Here is a 19,168-nt window from a genome sequence, read left to right as displayed (position 1 = left end):
GCCGAGGTAACCTCTAACATTGGAATAAGCATCTTTTTAGTTAAGTCTCATCAGCCCATTGTTCTTAGTCTGTTTTATCAGTAATAGATCCGTTGTCTGTGTTATTCTTTCTACAGCCATGCAGCATGCTCTTTAGCCTTTCTTTCCAACCTGCAGACGTTTCAGTAACGGTGTTTCTCCCTCCACAGCGTGGGGCAGCAGAGGGCCTTTCACTTGGAGCTCAGGGGTTGAGTTGTATGACTTATGGCTGAAAGGGTCAAAGACAAGGGGGCACAGCACCTTTTTACTTAATATTTAGCAGACTAGAGTCTGCACAATAGCATTGATCATTGTTCAGTTTTAGTGTTTTTTCGCGAAAGAAAACATTACCCTAATCCTCCACAGGAAAATTTCATACTCCTAAACAGGATTTGGTGCTGACAAAGATTCTCTGCTTTTCTAAACTTTAGTCAGGTTCCTGAACTCTGTCCCCACCAGGGCCCGTCTGTGTGCTTCCTTGGAGAATCTCATTTCAGCAAGAACCCTGCTGAGTCAGTTCAGCCGGGACCCCGGTCCTTCATATCTGATCACTCTCAGCGTCTGGCCGGGTTCCTCATCCTCCCTCGGGAGATGTCTGGTCCTCTTGGTCTGTCTTCGCAAGAATCCCGTTAGGGTGGTGTAGCCGGCGTCTCCCCTTGCCTGTGATTTGGCCTCTTAGTAATGTTTTATGCACCGACTGCCACCCTGCCCTTCGGTTATAAATTCCCACCTGCCCATGCTGGATTTGGAATTCAGCCTGGGGTCTTGACGGAGATCTCTTCCCCCTGTTGCTGAAGTCCTGATTAAAAACTATTTTTATCGCTTTACTATCCAGCTGTGCGTTTCCTTTGACCGTAGCCTCTTTTAAAAATGATACAGGAGCGGGAGGGGGAACACAAGGGCTGGGGAAGGACATAGAGGTGGTTTCAACTGAATCTATAAATTTTTTTTTTTTTTTTTTTATTATGGAGAGGAAAGGTCTCAAGCAAATATGGAAGGTAGATAGGAGGAAATTGGTTCTGGTACACTGGAGTTTCTTATTTTACTCGCTTTGCTTTTTTTTTTTTTTTTTTTTTTTTTTGAGACGGAGTCTCGCTCTGTCGCCCAGGCTGGAGTGCAGTGGCCGGATCTCAGCTCACTGCAAGCTCTGCCTCCCGGGTTCCCGCCATTCTCCTGCCTCAGCCTCCCGAGTAGCTGGGACTACAGGCGCCCGCCACCTCACCCGGCTAAGTTTTTTGTATATTTAGTAGAGACGGGGTTTCACCGTGTTAGCCAGGATGGTCTCGATCTCCTGACCTCGTGATCCGCCCGCCTCGGCCTCCCAAAGTGCTGGGATGACAGGCTTGAGCCACCGCGCCCGGCCTTGAACGAGGTTTTTTTGAAGGATGAGTAGGGAGTTTTCGGGGTGAAAGAGGGATGAAGTCAAAGGAAAAAAGCATGAGCACCAGTGAAGAGAGATGGCACACGGCGGCCTGCGGAGAAGCGATCAGCAGAGTGGCGGGTTCTAGAATGCACCCCGGGAGGTGAGGTTAGAAAGGTAGAATGAAGCAAGACAGTATAAGGCTTTGATTTTCACACTAATAATTTTGAGCTTTTTCTTACTCACATGAGAAGATTTTAAGGCATGATCAGTGTTGGTTAGAGCCCAGGTGCATAAAAAGTGGGTTACTTATAGGGAGGGACTAGAGGAGGCGAGGTTAGTTAAGAGGTTGTCAAAATAGTCTAAATGAGAGACGATAACGACCTCAACTATAGCAGTGGCTCTGGGAATTTAGAGGAGGGAGTAAATCTAAGGGCTGTCTCAGAGGTGAAAGTAGATAGGTGGGGTTTGGGAAGAGAGAGAGGCCAGGTGACGAGCATGAGCTTTTTTTTTTTTTTTTTTTTTTTTACATGGACAAACTGAATCACAGGGAGGGACATATTTCTTGTGGATGAAGATACAGATAATGTTTGCATACAAGAGGAGAGAGAAGCATCACTCTCGATAGCCTTAATATTCTCAAAATAATCAACATGATGTCAGGAATGAGAGAGTAAGAATTACAGTTAAGGACAGTGGAAAAATATAAATTGGTCTTGGGGAATGTGATAGAGTCTTCTATATTTTAGCAGCTAGAATCTTGATACAATTTTCTGATACAGACCTTTAGTCCTCATGTTTGAACTCTCTATATTCATTTGTTCATTCTTCAATATTTATTGACAGCTTACCGTGTGTGAATCATTGTATTATCAGCTGGGGATAGAAAATCCTGCCGTCAGGTAGCTCACGTGCTAAAGTGGAGGCCGGGCACTTAAATACAGAAATGTGGTCAGGGTAGGTAGGCTTACAGGAGCTGTAGCAAAATTAGCAAATCTTGCTAAGAGTGTGAGGCCATGAAAGCCACTGGAGGAGAATAGTTTTGTTCTGTTACCCAGGGTCCCCTTCTGTTACCCAGGCTGGGGTGTACTTGTATGATCATAGCTCACTGCAGCTTTAAACACTTGGGTTTAATACCACCTCAGGCTCCGAAGTAGGATTAATTTTTTTTTTTTTTTTTTTTTTTGAGAGATGAGGTCTCACTTTGTTGGCCAAGCCAGTCTGCAACTCATGGCCTCAAGCAATCCTCCCGCCTCAGCCTCCCAAAGCACTGGGATTACAGGTGTGAGTCACCATGCCTGGCCTAGAATACTGTTAAGAGATGAGAAGGTGCTAGCCTGTGAAAACAAGAGAGACATTCCAAGAAGGGATTGTAGGGTTTAGAGGAAGAGATGGGTGAGGCCAGATTCCCAGAGGCTGGGTTCTATATGACATGTGAGAATTTGTGGTTGAGTGAGAAAGAGAGGAAGAGCCACTGAAGGGTTTAAGTGCAGGAGTTAACCGACCAAATGGAGGCTTAGTGGGATTGTACTGGCCATTATGGAGAAGGGGATCTGAGATGTAGAGAATGAGGGAGACACCTGAGAGGCGGTGCAGTGGTCCGGGTGAGAAGTATTTGGAATCTGAACTAGGGCAGTAATAGTGGGGACAGACTAAAGAGTTAATAAATAGTTAGAAGGTAAGATTGGTAGGACATCGAGGTGGATTCAAGCCAGAAAGTAGGAGAGAGGCAAGGAGTTCGAGGTGACGCAGGTTCAAGCTTGAGCTCCGTACATACTGGAAGCATCGCTGAGAGCCTGTGTGTGCTGGGAAGAAGGATGGTGAGTTCAGCTCTAGAAACCATACGAGGTGCCTGGAGGTCCTCAGCAGGCAGTTACGTACTCAGACGCAAAGGTCTGTGGCGAAATCAAAGCCGCATGGAACGTTGGGAGTCATCATTTCAGAATAGATTGTTAAAACGGATAATGGAGGTATTTACATAGGCCGAACAAAGAGAATTTCAGACACCTGCAGCCTGTTTAATTCCTCAGTTCAAATTTACCAACACACATAAAAGGTGGAAGGTTGGGCTGTTTTCAGGGCATTGAGCTCAAAAGACAGAATAAGGCATTTCTGTGTCACTTAATGTTTATCTTGTGCTTCCCTAGCGGGAAGAGTGAAAAGATGTTAAAGAAAAAGAGGGAATCTTTTCATCCTTGAACTGTTGTGTTGAATAAATTTTAAGGAAAAAGAAGCAAAATGAAGTAACTTGAGAACAAGAACCTAACCACATATGAACATAATTTACATGCCATAAAATACCATTTTCAGTGTGTAATTAAATGATATTTATAAAATTTACATAAGCCATATTTTTTAAGGTATAAAAAGACAGTTATGAACTAAGCTTTTCAGTACCATGATGATTGAGAGTATAGTAAAAATACTGCAGGTAGCATTTAGTTAGGGAAGTTCCTGCCAGGTGAAAGGTGTGGATGGGGATGGCAGAGATTGAAGGAACACTCACTTTGTGCCAGACGCTCTGCTGGAAGAGGTGCAGATAAATGGGCAGAGTCTGGGCGCATTTTAAGCAGCATTTAAAGAATAACGTCCTGTCTTCACTAAGCCATTGACATGAATGTGATACTTTTATGTTTGTTTCTGTTTTCTGACGTTAGCCCTGGGAAAATAAAGGGTCATGGTAGCATTGCAATTATTTTCTCACATAAAAAATTGTATTTGGCTGCTTCTAATTGGAAGTAAGTATTTTAAGCTCAATCAACCCTAACATCTCAGGTAACTGTGGACAGAACTTCACATATTACAAGCTTCTTAATCTGTTAAAAAAAAAAACCCCTCAAAATGCATATTATTAGTGATATATTCATTTAAACAAGCTATAACAACTTATCTAGTTTCTGGAAGATACTGAAACTTGATCATTTCTTTGCTGTAGTGACCTACAGCATAAGTTCAATGGTAGTTTTAGTTGATTATGCTTTATTTTATTATTATTATTTTTTTAATAGTCAAAGTCTATTTTTCTCCATGATAATACCCTCCTCCACGGTAAGACTGCATGGACAAGAAGTTGCATAGAGAATAGAGTATTCATGGGATCTTTCTATAACTTGTAAGCAAAGGAGGCTTTGGGTTTGCTGTGGATCGTCCTCTGAGAGTTGTATTCATTTTCTCAGAGGAGCACTGTCCCAGGATGCTCAGGAATACAAGAAATAAAAGTGCAACAGGAAAGAGGACGTGGCAGAGCTGACCTTTTCCAACTCTTTGGTGAACGTCTTCTGTCTTGGGAGGATGGTGACAAGCTTGAACTTTGAACCAGAACCCTGGTCTCTTGAGCCAGGTTTGTCCAGTCCTGGGGGTCAGCAAGCAGTCAGGGAGGAGGGGAAGCAAAGGTTGCAGGTAGATCTGTGGAAAAAGTGAGCTTTGGTATGGGTTAACGTAGCCATTGCCTGTTGGTGTGGTAATGGCCCGGTGGAGACGTCCACAGGCCTTTGAGTGACTCCTGAGTGGGGCCATCGGACTCGTCATGCTGCCAGGCAGTGGAGGTCACAGTTGACATGTGTTCCCATTTCTCCAGTACCTACCTGGCTTTTCCACAAAAATGAATTCCCTTCTAATCGTCATTTCTGCAGTCTATTGAGAGTATGAAAAGGTTATACTAATCTAAAATAAACTTTTTTTTTTTTTTTTTTTTTAAATGAGTTGAGGTCTTGCTGTGTCACCAGGCTAGAGTGCAATGGTGCCGCCATAGCTCACCGCAGCCTTGAACTCCTGGGCTCAAGGGATCCTCTTACCTCAGCCTGTAAAGTAGCTGGGACTAGCAGCATGAGCCACCATGCCTGTCTTCCTAATCTAAATACTAGTGCCAGTAAAACAATTAAGAAGGGTGAATATGTTAGGTAAATATAACCTAGCACATTCCGAAGATGAATAGAATTTACTATGATTTGAAATCACCCACTCCAGTTTTTCTCTTGGCATGGAGAACTGAAAGCTGCATATCAGTGCCGGGCTGTCCATAAATACCTACTAGTCATTGTGCTGTTAACAGTTATTTAATGATTTAATCAGAAAGGACTGCCTTTGGATTTCTGAGGAGGTAATGAGAATTGGCATTTAACAAGTTAATTGCAATTGGAAAGAGCTATTAAAAGGCCATGAGAAGGTCTTTCGTGAAACCCTTGAATATGCTTCAGTCTGAAGATCTTATTAAATTATGCCAAGGGTGTTTTTCTCTTTCACTTTAAATCACCCGTTAGGATCATCTAATCAGCTTCCTGAATGGTGCTGCAGATGAAATTATTATTAACATCATCATGTTGGAATTTTAATTTTTTCTCTCCAGTTGTCAGGGAATCCAGTGTTCAACAATCAGTCGTTTCTCTTAGCCCCATTGGGACCAAACCCAAACTAGTCTTAAATTGTATTTGTACCTTTTTTGGGATTAAAGCCGGATTGTTCGGGATATTGGTGATAGCACTAGGACTCAGTGTCAGTCATTGTTCCATTGCCTATTGAGGACATAGTTCTACTTCTTTTGGACAGACAGCCTTGCTTTATTCAAGTGTCCCATGGAAATCAGTTTGTTGCCGCAGAGAAGCAGATGGGTAGATAAAATGGTCGACTGTTGCTGTCCCTTCACTAATAACTTAAGAGAACTGTTTATTCATGGCAAGCCTTGAAACAAAGTAATTGTTTGTTTCAAAATGTGTATCAAATTGAATATTATTCTGAAGAAACAACTTGCCTGATAGGCCCAACACAAACTGCCTATTACCATTTATTTTCAACTTACCAGTCTGATACAACCAAAGAGTTTAAATCTGATAGTTGAAAACTATTGTAGGTCTCTAGCATTATTTAAAGATGGAGACTGGTTAGAAGAGGTTGGCTGGAAAAGGGTGGGAGAAAAGCAAAATAGGAAACATTTTGTTCCTTTAATGACCACAAATTCTACTATTCCCAGAGATAGCCTAAAAGTAGTTTGGCAAATGACATTTTAGTTATTTTTGGAACTGCTTTTCAGTATTTTAACATGTATTTATGCATAAGCCTGAAAGGATTACAAATGTGTGTGTGAGTGTATATATATATCTTTATATAACAATTATGTTTTTGAAAAGTTGAGGCCGGGCACGGTGGCTCAAGCCTGTAATCCCAGCACTTTGGGAGGCCTAGACGGGCGGATCACAAGATCAGGAGATCGAGACCATCCTGGCTAACACGGTGAAACCCCGTCTCTACTAAAACTACAAAAAACTAGCCGGGCGAGGTGGCAGCGCCTGTAGTCCCAGCTACTCGGGAGGCTGAGGCAGGAGAATGGCGGGAACCCGGGAGGCAGAGCTTGCAGTGAGCTGAGATCCGGCCACTGCACTCCAGCCTGGGCGACGGAGCCAGACTCCATCTCAAAAAAAAAAAAAAAAAAAAAAAAAAGGAAAAGTTGAGTATAATGTCATACTTATAATCTAAATGCCATTTTAATAGGACAACGGAAGCTGACTTTCTAAATACAATGTCACATTCTAAGTGATGAACGTAATTTTGTTAATGTAAAATTTAGAACAGTATAAAGTAAGTCACTCAACCTGAAAAAGTTCTAAGATTTTGTCATCTTCATACATTTATTTTGTAAATGAAATAAAATATTCCAGGGAAATTTGAAAAAAGATTTTTAAAATTAAATAATAGCTCCTTGTTTATTGGCTTTAAATACTGAAACGTTCAAATTGTGGGCTTTTTCTAAATGCACAAAATACAAAATATTTTCTCCTAAAGTCCATGGATGGTGCCTTTTGGCCTCTCTGAACCCTCTGAACACAGCAGGATTTCGAACATGTGCGGGACACCAGGAAACTCACGTCATTCCCACAGGGCTTTGGATTTAGGACTTTCTTAGACTGACAGTGACTGAATATTTGAAATAAACTGTTGACATTCAAGAGGCAGATTAATGTGAAGGTTAGCAGTTTTGGAGCTAATTCCATCATCTTTCTTGTTCTTAATTTGCATGTGTGCATTGGATTATGGTGTCTATTGGGTGCGGGTATAGATACACTTTTCTCCGATTGATCATTAACTTTTTTGAGGGCACGTATTTGTATCTTATTTATCTTGATGGAAATAAAATATAAAAATCAGTTTAATGGTAATTTATAAATAACTAGACACAGGAAGGAAACACAGAGTTGCAACAAAAACACTACAACAAAACTAAGGATGGTGGAAAAGCAAGAAGGTAAATTTAACGTAGACGGGTGTCTGTAAAATACAATCGAAACTAAACTTCTGACACCACATAATTTTAATCACAGAAGTATATTTGGGAAGGAAATAAATTCTCAAAGAAAACCAACTAGATTTAAGATTGTCACTAAGGAAGGTTGATGCAGGTGCCAGACAAGGTGATTTAGGTCTAGGGCCCCAGACATTCCTCTACATCATATTGATGTGATAGGTAGGAGGTAGATATCCGAGTCTGAGTTCGGCACGAAGCAGAAGGTGTTGTGGGACTTCACAGGGAGTGGAACAGCCCTCTCGGTGGAAGCACTGGTTGGAAACTGGGGTGGGATTTGGGGTTGGAATTACAGGTTGGAACAGAGGAATGAGAGGTTTTGGGCAGGTCTATTTGAGAACTCTGGAGTACTACAGAGCGTTAGCTCTTCCAGCTAACTGTGACCAAGCCAATACAGTCTGTATATGCATATTGGCAACCACTGGTGACCTTCATGACATGGAAAACATTTTGGCCTGGGAAAGATGGGGAGACTGTCTCTCCTGGAACCTTGTCTGAGCTGCAGCCCTCTAGGCAGCCTGCTGCTTGCCACGTACTTCTGACTTTGCTATCCCTTCAGACGGTTGAATTCACCCAGAGTGAGGCATAGAACAGGGACTCAACATAGTTTATAACCCACTCCCTAGTTACTGTTTTCTTAATTGGTGCCAAGCATTGAGCTCCTCAGTGCTTGGCACAAATTTAGAAAACAATAAATTTAAAGGGAATGGATTGCTGTGAATTCTGTTCCTGGGAAGAAAACATGAGATCAGAATGATGTTTGTTTGTTTGAACAACTATGTTTTTCATGTGTTTTATGCATTTTCCGAATATTTAAGAATCCAGGAAATAAATACTTCGTAATGAAAGAATTTTTAATAGACCCTGTGCAACAACTGTAAATTGAATGTCTATGTTGTGAGTCTTTTACTGGATTATGGATTACTGGATTGTGTATGAGAAAATGGAATGAACACCTACAAATCAACGACTTGGATAAATAATATCTAGACACTAGCAGGGAATCATCATTTCGTTGTCTTTGATAAGATGGACAGGTCATTTGGCGGTTGTTGCACGTGTCTCTTCCCATAAACTGTACTTGTTGTCATGTAACTGGAAACAGAGTTACATGATAAACATATCTGGAAATAGAGTTACAATGATAAACAGTTGCGAGAGCCACGAATCCTTTTGTTCAACAAAAGTTACTTCTGGTGTCTTTTTCATATACATTGTCTGAGACTCAGAATTGCAATGTATTCTAGTTAGGTCTTTTTGGTCAGGCTCCCAAGTACCTGTATGAATCAGAGCATCTAAAAAGCATTCCCATAAGTACAATGGACTGAGATTGCCAGGTGTCTGATGTAGTGCAAGGATTATTGCTGTTTAAAAGATTTTGACCTCAGAGCTTCATTCTTCCCATTGTCATAATTCTCTGAGCGCTGAGGCATTGCAGATCTTTCTGTTTATTCAGTTATACTTTTTGCCAGCAAAGAGGCCTGAACAACTAGGTAATCAGACTGTCTACACAGAGGTTCTGCTGAGCCCACAGTTGTCCACTGGCAAGAGCCGTTTAGGATTTAATATTTCAGATAATCTATTCTGCATGCTCTGAGATTTCATGCCCGAGGAACAAAGCAACCTCTAGAAACTTGAGCTAAGAATAGGTATTAAGCATGAATGCATTTGCATACTTGGTGGCAACCTATTCTACATTCTTCCTTAACATTTTTTTTCTTGTTTATTAAACAGAGGATGCTTTTGCTTACCTCTCAACTGCAGAAAAGGTACTGTTTGATATATATTGGTTTTATTTACTCAATCCTCACAGAATTGCATGTCTACTGTTCATGGGGGAAATATTTTATATAATTTCCAATAAATATTGAAGAAAATACTATAATCATGGCTTGATGGAAAGTGTGTTTGTAAGACTATTTCAAGGGGGTTTTAATAATGGTCCTGCTCTATGAAAAATGGGATTGAAGTTGATGTTTCAGGCCATTTCTCCTTTATTTGTTTACTTTTATTTTTTTGACACAGGGTCTTGCCTGTTGCCTAGGCTGGGGTGCAGTGACATAATCATGGCTCACTGCAGCCTCAAGCTCCTGAGCTCAGGCGATTCTCCTGCCTTGGCTTCCTGAGTAGTTGGGACTATGGCATGTGCCACCATGCTAGGCTTAGTTTTGATTTGTTGTACAAACAGGGTCTCACTGTGTTGCTCAGGCTGCTTTTCTCCTTTAAAAGAAAGCAGCTGGGTTTAAGGCCTGGTAATGACTTGATTGATTTGACTGGTGTTTTTGCTGTCATAGTCTGCCTTTTCCTTGTGTCTTTTACTGGTTAACTCCCACTGATGCATCAGTTCGAAGCTCAGGCGTCCAGGTTTTGTGCGGTCTTCTTTGAATCCTTTAGACGTGCTTTGTCTTCCTAATCTGTGCTCCCAAAGAACCTCGTATGCACCTTGTCGCTGCCTAGTTATGTTTGCGTGCTGACCCCTCTGCTGTGTCGTTTCCCCCTGTGTCCACTCACTTCTGCACTTGGGGTGCCTAGCAGATTATCTGGCATATAGTCTAAGTTCAATAAGTATTTGTGAAATTAATGATTGAGTAGCTATAAAGAGATGCTAAATGGTTGTAGGCTCCTTCCCGTTTCTCCTGGACAGTCTACCTCCTGTTTCGAATTGTTTTGCTTCCTGTTAAGGAAAGATGTATGAAGTTGTATTTGTGCTAGCCACCCACACGCCCACGGTGTGGGAAGAGACAGACAAACACATTCCAATGCTGGGCATCACGGATGTGATGATACGTGCAGGCACCTTTGGAAGCCCAGAGGAGGAGCACGCAGTTCGGCTGAGGGGACCAGAGAAGGCTGTTTGAAGAAGGTGGCGCCTGAGCAGAAGAGGATCAAGACGGCACTGGGAGGGGCGGAGAGTCTAACAGAGATACCAACGCGGGACTTGCGACAAACACTCAGAGCCACAGGAGGGGAAAGTCCACCACGGCCGGGAGGTGAATGGCGAGGAGGGAAACTGGAGAGAGGCTCTGAGATATGCTCAGCAGGTATAGATGCAGATTAGATATGAAAAATGGGAACTGTGATGTGTGTTAGGTTTGTTATGATACCGATTTCTGGTATTTCTGGAGGGATATTTAGACTTGAAGAAATGAAGTATGGCTCGCGTGATATGTGACTTTAAAGTCCTGAGGGATAGCCAGATACAATCCTTTAAGTTGTGTTATAGAAAAAGCAATGACTCTGGACCTTTCTTTGTCTGCCTGGGCATTGAATGGCGATTCTTTGACCTTATTACATCCCAGAGGGCTTTAAACGCCTACAAGGTTATGGACAGTTGGTGGTGGTGGCGAGGCGGGGGACGTGTCTCTAGAAGATGAGCCTGAGAGAGCCCCAAGTGTCCCGATACACTAAGTCATAATGATACCACAGTAAATGCTATAGTCTTGCACAGCAGGGGAAATACAAGGACTGGGCTTATGGTTCAGTCCTTACCGTGTTGTTTCTTACCTTGTAAGTTTAAGAAAGTTACTTAACCTGTCAAAGCCCACCGAGGGCAGACTGCTGTGTTTCCCACGTAGAACTTAACCTATCAGAGCCCACCTAGGATGGTAGACTGCTGGGTAGACTGCTGCGTTTCCCACATGGAGTTGGTGTGGATTAAAGTCCCAGGCACAGGACCTGGCACGTGAGGTACCTTCCCCTGTCTTTGTTAGTTTCAGCATAACATTATCACCAGCCCTCATGGTAGTGTTTTTTCCTTTGATTGGAAGTCACATGAATAACACAAACACGGCATCATCTTGGTGGTCTCCCCCAGTCAGCTTCCGCCATGAGAGCGGCTGGAGTAGTTCTTGTGGTGAGAATACAGCTCTGCCCCTAGGACATGTTGGGCCCACCTCCCTTATGGCCAAGTGGGTCTTGGGAGTTTGACACAGTTCTGCCCCTGTCCGCATAGGGGATACATGCCGGGTAGTGACACACACGCCACACCCATTTTAGTAAACCAGGAATTTGTATAGACTGTGTGGTTCTGTTTTTAAAAAAGTATTTGGTGGGTAAGAAGGGGACTGCCAATGAATGGGATTGTTTTTATATATTAAATGTATCCAAATATGCACAGAACCCTTTGATACCATTTTAGAATTTTATCTTCATGCTAATAGAATTTCTGTTGGAATGTTTAAAAAATAAACTGAAAAACTATTACTGTGAGGTGTTGTTATCAAGTTTTAGGAACTTAAATCATTTTCAATTTATTAGTTTTATTGATACATAATAATTGTAAGTAATAATTGTATTTTTGAACCCATTAAGTAAGCTCTCTTCATCCCGCCTACTCTTCCCAGCTGCTGATGACCGCCACTCTCCTCTACCTCAAATTGTTGTAGCTCCCGCGTGTGAGTGAGCGTATGACATTTGCCTTTCTGTGCCTGGATTATTTCACTTCACATAATGTCCTCCAGGCTTACCCATGTTGCTGCAAATGACAGGACTTTGTTCTTTTTTACGGCCGAGTAATATTCCATCATATATATATATGATGGAATATATATATATACACATACACACATATATATACACACACACACACATATACACACATTTTATTTTCTTTATGCATTTATCTATTGACGGGCACAGGTTGGTTATGTATCTTGACTGTTGTGAATAGTGCTGTGATAAACATGACAGTGCAGGTGTCTCTTTGATGCACTCATTTCCTTTCTTTTGGATGTTTTGGATGCACACCCACCTGTGAGATTGCTGGGTCACATGGTAGTTCTATTTTTAGCTTTTCACTGAACAGTCATAATGTTTTCTTTTGCATAACAGCTGTACTAATTTACATTCTCACCAACAGTATATGAGCGTTCCCCTTTCTCTACATCCTTGCAAGCATCTGTTCTTTTTTGTCTTTTTTAAAATGGCCGTTTTAACTGGGGTGAGATGATACCTCATTATGGTTTTGATTTGCATTTCATAATGATTAACGGTGTTGAGAATTTTTTCATGTATGTGTTTGGCATTTGTCTTCTTCTGAAAAATGTCTGTTCAGTGTATTCAGTTAATTTGCCCATTTTTTTTCCTGCTTTTGGTGGGGTTTTTGCTACTGAGTTGAGTTCCTTATATAGTCTCATTATTAATCACTTGGCAGATGGAGAGTTTGCAAATATTTTCTCCCATTCTGTCTCTTTACTCGGTTGATTGTTTTGTCTGCTATGCAGAAGCTTTTTAGCTTTATGTAATTATTTTTGTTTTTGTTACCTGTGATTTTGTGGTCTTACCAAAAAACATCTTTGCCGGGCCAATGTCCTGAAGCATTTCTCCAATATTTTCTTCTAGTAGCTTCATAGCTTTGTACATTCATCCTTGACCCATTTTGATTGGATTTTTGTATATGGTGAGAGGTGAGGTCTGCTTGCATTTTTCTACATATGGATATCCAGTTTTCTCAGCACCATTTATTGAAGAGGGTGTCCTTACCCCAGTGTATGTTGTTGGTGCCTTTTCAACAATGGGTTGACTGTAAATATGCAGATTTGTTTTTGGGTTCTCGATTCTATTCCACTGGCCTGTTTGCCTGCTTTTATGAGAAGCATGAAATTGTTTAATGTACGAGGTGGTTTTTCCAAGAATGGAAATAGGTTTATTTCTAGTTCTCCTGTGGTTTTCTCTTTTCCGATAGGTCTTGGGGAATTTCGAACAGCAGTTTAAATGTGCATGTAAGAATTTTGAAATAATTTCAGCATTTTTTCTTCACTTCCTTGGAAAAAATAAGCACTTAAAATGACCCTCAGCCTGAAAAAGTAAGATTACGCCTTATAATTAATCAGATTTTATCAAAAGCGATGTATAATACCACATACATGGCCTTTAGTCTAAATTGACCTTTTTCTTAAAGTAAGATTTGAGTGGATAACAGAATCTTATATAATATTTATGAGTAAAAGCTACATATACTTTAAATGAAAAAAAATTGTGTTAAATGACTAGAGGACATATCCAGATCTCTGTGTCTGTGATTATTAATGGTTTTGCTGGTGATGAGCAGCGACAACGTGGTTAAGACACCCGTTTTCTTGTCTGTTTTGAATTCATGCCCAATAGAAAGGCTACAAGTATTGTTAAATGTTTATATAAAAAACCTTTGAGTTTTAAGATGAAAGTAGCATTTGAAACACAAAGTTAATATTCCTGATGCAGAGTTAGCACCATGCTAATCACTCATGCCTGTCGGCACTATATTTAGCTCATTGAGCTCATATTTTTCCAAGAACTAGGATTTCAAGCGAAGCTTCAGTCGTACACAGACATTGTCTAAACCACTCAAGTATGTGTTTAAAAGAACTGCCCGTCAGTGTGCAGTGGTAATGCCAGAGCACAAATCAATAGCATATTCTCCTTGACCATTGGAGAACACCACAGCCAAATTTAAAGCACATTTTCCATGGATGAGTCCAGAACCGACTTCAGTTCTTTTTTTTTTCTTTTTTCTTTTGTGCTGAGGTTTAATAGGCAGAAGAATAAAGAAAATCAGCTCTCTCTATAGAGAGAGGGGTCTTCTGAGTGGAAAAGATAGGAGATATGGTGGCCGCAGACGGGAAAGGCGGAAACTACATAGGAAAGTTGGGATCCTGTTGCCTACACCCCATCGAGCGGTGCGAGGGCTGGGGTCAGTCCAGGAGGATTTGGATAATACCGGGCTGTAGCCCCAGTCAGAAACCCTCAGTTGCTCCAGAACCTCTTCCAGCTTCACGCGACGGCTAAGTCCTTCGTGAAAGGAAGCTTGTTCACACATGGCCGTCATGCCCAGCAACCCGTGGGTGCTGGGACAGTCTGCATGTTTTCCTCAGTGCGCCTGGCATCCCAGTCTTTGAACAGCAGCTGTGCTAACTGCGTTTCTAACTGGCTGACGGATGCCCATTATTGACTTGATTTGGTTCTAACACAGAGGCCGAGAGCCTTGAAATGAAAGGGCAGAGTTGGAGTCCGTTCCTCTACTCACCATTTCGATGAATGCTGTACCTTGGTTTCCCGGACGAGGTTCCCAGTATGAAGTGGCTGCGTTGTCTGGGGTACATGCCCAGGGTTCGTCATCTCACGTCAGGAATATTTAGGACATGAACACACATGAGGAGTTTAGGAGCGGGGTTAAGAGGCAAAAGAAAAGAGAAAGAGCCGGGCGCGGTGGCTCACGCCTGTAATCCCAGCACTTTGGGAGGCCGAGGTGGGCACATTCCGAGGTCGGGAGTTCAAGACCAGCCTGGCCAACATAGCGAACCCCGTCTCTACTAAAAATACAAAAATTAGCCGTGTGTGGTGGTGCACACTTGTCATCCCAGCAACTCAGGAGGCTGAGGCAGGAGAATCACTTGAATTTGGGAGATGGAGGTTGCAGCACAGGAGATGGACAGAGAGCGGCCACTGCACTCCAGCCTGGGCGATAGAGCGAGACTCTGTCCAAAAAAAAGAAAAAGAAAAGAGAAAGAAAAACAGCTGTCTCTTTCTCTATAGAGAGAGCGGTCTTCCAAGTGGAAAAGACCCAATTTCAGTTCTTGGTGGATATCAGGATTTCGTTCAAAAAGAAGATGGCATTCTCTGTTTCTTCCATGCCCATTTGATGACCAACTTTCAGCTGTCACTGAAGTGCTACAGGAGAGAAGCTCTTATATGTGATTATTTTGATTTAATTTTTCTGGAACTGGTTTTTTTCTCAGTATGGTTAGGACATAGTGCTTATGCAAGAATTATGTATGTTGGACAGTTTGTTCATATACACCTTTGTAGAAGTTTTCTGTATCTTTTGTACTTTAGTATTTTAACATGTTTTGTCATTTTGCAATTTAAGCCTGCATTTGAGACAGTTTCACCTTATTCTTTTTTTTTTTTTTTTTTTTGAGACAGAGTCTGGCTCTGTCGCCCAGGCTGGAGTGCAGTGGCAAGATCTCGGCTCACTGCAAGCTCCGCCTCCCAGGTTCACACCATTCTCCTGCCTCAGCCTTCTGAGTAGCTGGGACCACAGGCGCCCGCCACCACACCCGGCTAATTTTTGTATTTTTAGTACAGACGGGGTTTCACCGTGTTAGCCAGGATGATCTTGATCTCCTGACCTTGTGATCCGCCTGCCTCGGCCTCCCAAAGTGCTGGGATGACAGGCGTGAGCCACCGTGCCCGGTGCACCTTATTCTTAATAATGCTAGATAATTCCATATCCACTAATAGAATGAAAAATGGAATTTGTGATGGCGACTGCTTTGGTACCAAGAGGACAGAGGGAGAAAAAGAACAGAGGAAAACTGACTGCATTCTTCCAGTGTCAGCCAGTGGAAAATGGAAAGAAAATCTCTCCATACCCACATTTCCCCCAAATATCCCTTGTAAAAACACCCCTCCCCCAGCAAAAAAAAAAAAAAAAAGAGCAAAACACCAATTTCAGACATAGGTTTTAAAAGCAGCATCATGGGAACTGAGCAGTTTGGAGGGTGAGGAAACTTTCATACGTGAGTGGCTGGCATTTGGGGTAGGAGCAGCCGGTAAAGGTCTAAAAGTTTGTCTACTCATCTCCTGTTCATCCCACCAGGAGATAAAGACTTTTGGTTGAGTAGTTGAAAACTTGTTTTCTTGGGTGTGCAAAAGAAATATAACATGAAAATCAGGATCAAGTGAAATAGAAATATTTTTAGAAACCAAAATCTTCAACAAGCTTCTGTGAAGGTTTGTGAAGATTCAAATGTTCCTTTTTCACCGTCTTAAAGGCACAACTGAAGGGATTTCAGGAATCTAAGGTATTCTGGCTAGAAATAGGGAGAAGTTAGATCTGCATCTTTTCCAAAATAATTCACTGGATCTAAAATTTATAGTTAAAATAGTTATTAGGAAATATAATAACATAAGTGCTACTCATGCGCATGGGAAATGTAACTGATGCCTAATGTTTTGGTGATAGGAGAAAGAATGTTCCAGGGAAATGTAATCTTTATGTGTTGAATTTTCTAAAAGTAGGGTCAATTGGCTGGCTTGGTGGCGCACACATGAATCCCAGCACTTTGGGAGGCTGAGGCGGGAGGATTACTTGAGCCCAGGAGTTTGAGACCAGCCTGGGCAACATGGTGAGACCCCATCTCTACAAAAAAGTACAAAAATTAGCTGGACATGGTAGTGCATGCCTGTGGTCCCAGGTACTTGGGAGGCTGAGGTAGGAGGATCTCTTAAACCCAGGAGGCCGCAGTGAGCCGTGTTTATGCCACTGCACTGCAGCCTGAATGACAGTGCAATACCCTGCCTCAAAAAAATAAAGATCAAATTAAATAAACATAATTTCAAGTCATTACCTACACAATAATCAATGAATTCAAAGCCTCTGCAACTAAAAATGTAGCTAAAACTTTTTTGGATATAAAATATATATGTGTGTGTGCACACATATATTTCACAAAAATAAAAACATTTGCCATCCTCCCATACAAGTTATAAGCTTTCTGAAATTATCAGAAGGGGATGTGATATAGGAAGTGTATTGTGACTTATACAAAGCCAGTGTTTCAAACTTTGGGGATATTGTACTGAAAACAGAAATAAGAAATAGTGTCCTCAGACTTACCTCTAGGATAAAATAAAATTTTAGTTGGACTGCTTCATGGAATTTCCCTCATTACTCTTAAATTTTAAGCTGGGAGAAATGGGAAATTGAGAACTCCTGAACAGAGAGAGAGAGAAGGAAGGGGGGTTTGGAAGGGGGGGGAGAGGGGGAGAGAGAGAGAGAGAGAGAGAGAGAGTGTGTGTGTGTGTGTGTGTGTGTGTGTGTGTTCCTGTTTTGATGTGCTTTCCCTGGGTTACCTTTCCGTGTTTTGATGTGCTTTCCCTGGGTTACCTTTCCGTGTTTTGATGTGCTTTCCCTGGGTTACCTTTCCGTGGCAGTTCTGAGCTTTGTCAGATGAGTGTTTCCTGCTCATAAGTGCATGGGCGCTCGCTGTAGGTAGGGACAGTCTGCACTGGAGGTTTCAGAAATTAGACCAATTCATGGGTCAATAGAGGCTCATAGAGGAAGAAGAGCATCTCATTTATTCTAAACCAGTGATGGTTCTTTTTTTTCCCTATTGGTGAGATGTTTTTTCAGTAAAAGCTTAGTTAGAAAGTCGTTGTGGGACTAGATAAAAATAATATTTTTCTATGTTTACTTTTAAAGATTTGCTTGCTATAAGTGTAGTTGGTTAGAATTGGGAGGTGGTTTGATTAACAGTTGGAGTACTGAGCAATGGGTTTCAGTCCACTGAAGTCTTCATGTAGAATCTAGAGTGAGCCTTGTCAATGGTACTTTTTCTAAAGCCATAATGACAGCAGTGTTGGAATTCTGCTTTGCAAACTGCATTTGTTTTACTTGTTGAAAGTTAAAATCAAGATGCAGTATCAGGTGCAGTCCTGCCATTATTGCACATAGAGTTGCTATGTTGGTAGACTAAAGTGTTTTGGACAGAACACGTTATTTGTTTAGAAAAAAGTGTCATAGATACCATGGAAAACAACTAACAACTTTTTTTTCCTTGTAGCTGTTTTTGTGCGAGTCTCTGAGATTTTTTTTCCTTGCGTTTGCTTTCCCACTATTTGAACAGGAGAAGAGCAACTAATGAAGTCTGGAGGAGAAATCAATACTTTTTAAAATTTACTCATTCAGCAGATATTGACTAACTGATGAGTACCAAATGTGCTAGAACCCAGGGTTCTAGAGATGATTAAGGAAGTCAACGGTCTTGGCTTCATGAAATTTATAAGCTAGTAGGGAAGAAAGATGTTGGTCTAGTGATAAAAAGTAGCAAGAGACGCTTATTCCCTCTATAATAAGAATAACAGGAAGGATCTAGAAATAGGCTCATGGGTTTGTAGATGTAAGGGCAAGAATTTGAGGTCTCTTCTGGCCAAAAGCTGTAATTGTTCTGAATCATGGGAGGGCTTTCATCTGCAAGGAACTGCAAGATAGATAGAGGAGCTTTAGTGGCACATATACACCATGGAATACTATGCAGCCATAAAAAGGAATGGGATCATGCCCTTTGCAGGGACATGGATGGAGCCGGAAACCATCATCCTCACCAAACTAATGCAGAAACAGAAAACCAAACACCGCATGTTCTCACTCATAAGTGGGAGCTGAACAGTGAGAACACATGGACACAAGGAAGGGAACAACACACACTGGGCCTGTCGGAAGGGCGAGGGGAGGGAGAGCATCAGGAAAAATTGCTAATGTGTGTTGGACTTCATACCCAGGTGATGGATTGATAGGTACAGCAAGCCACCATGGCACACTTTTACCTATATAACAAACCTGCGCATCTCACACATGTATCCCAGAACTTACAAATAAAAATTTAAAAAATTAAAAAAGAAAATTGGGCATTTTAGGTAACATATTGTAGCAACTAGATATTGATTTCCCTTCTCTCTCTCTGACAATTTTTTCCCCCTGTTTTTTGCTTGTTTGGTGACTTGATTAAACTATTTTA

The 19,168-nt window shown here is 41.6% G+C and overlaps 1 protein-coding gene across 10 annotated transcripts in view; it reads left to right on the top strand.

The window, feature by feature from the left end:
- The window catches only part of SMYD3 (SET and MYND domain containing 3), a 758,748-nt gene that overhangs the window by 398,920 nt on the left and 340,660 nt on the right, over window positions 1-19,168 (top strand). Inside the window, exons 1-2 of one of the 10 annotated variants that reach the window (XM_050771907.1) lie at window positions 1,348-9,439; window positions 10,353-10,711. The exons of 8 other annotated variants lie outside the window; for them this stretch is intronic. The gene's annotated coding sequence lies outside the window, so the exon portion shown is untranslated. Of the gene's footprint in view, window positions 1-1,347; window positions 10,712-19,168 lie in introns of those variants that run through there. One more of the 10 variants, XM_050771891.1, reaches the window with a different exon arrangement.

Source organism: Macaca thibetana, chromosome 1, assembly GCF_024542745.1.
Source record: "Macaca thibetana thibetana isolate TM-01 chromosome 1, ASM2454274v1, whole genome shotgun sequence".
Classification (NCBI taxonomy): domain Eukaryota; kingdom Metazoa; phylum Chordata; class Mammalia; order Primates; family Cercopithecidae; genus Macaca; species Macaca thibetana.
This window is presented reverse-complemented; position numbering and strand designations above follow the sequence as displayed.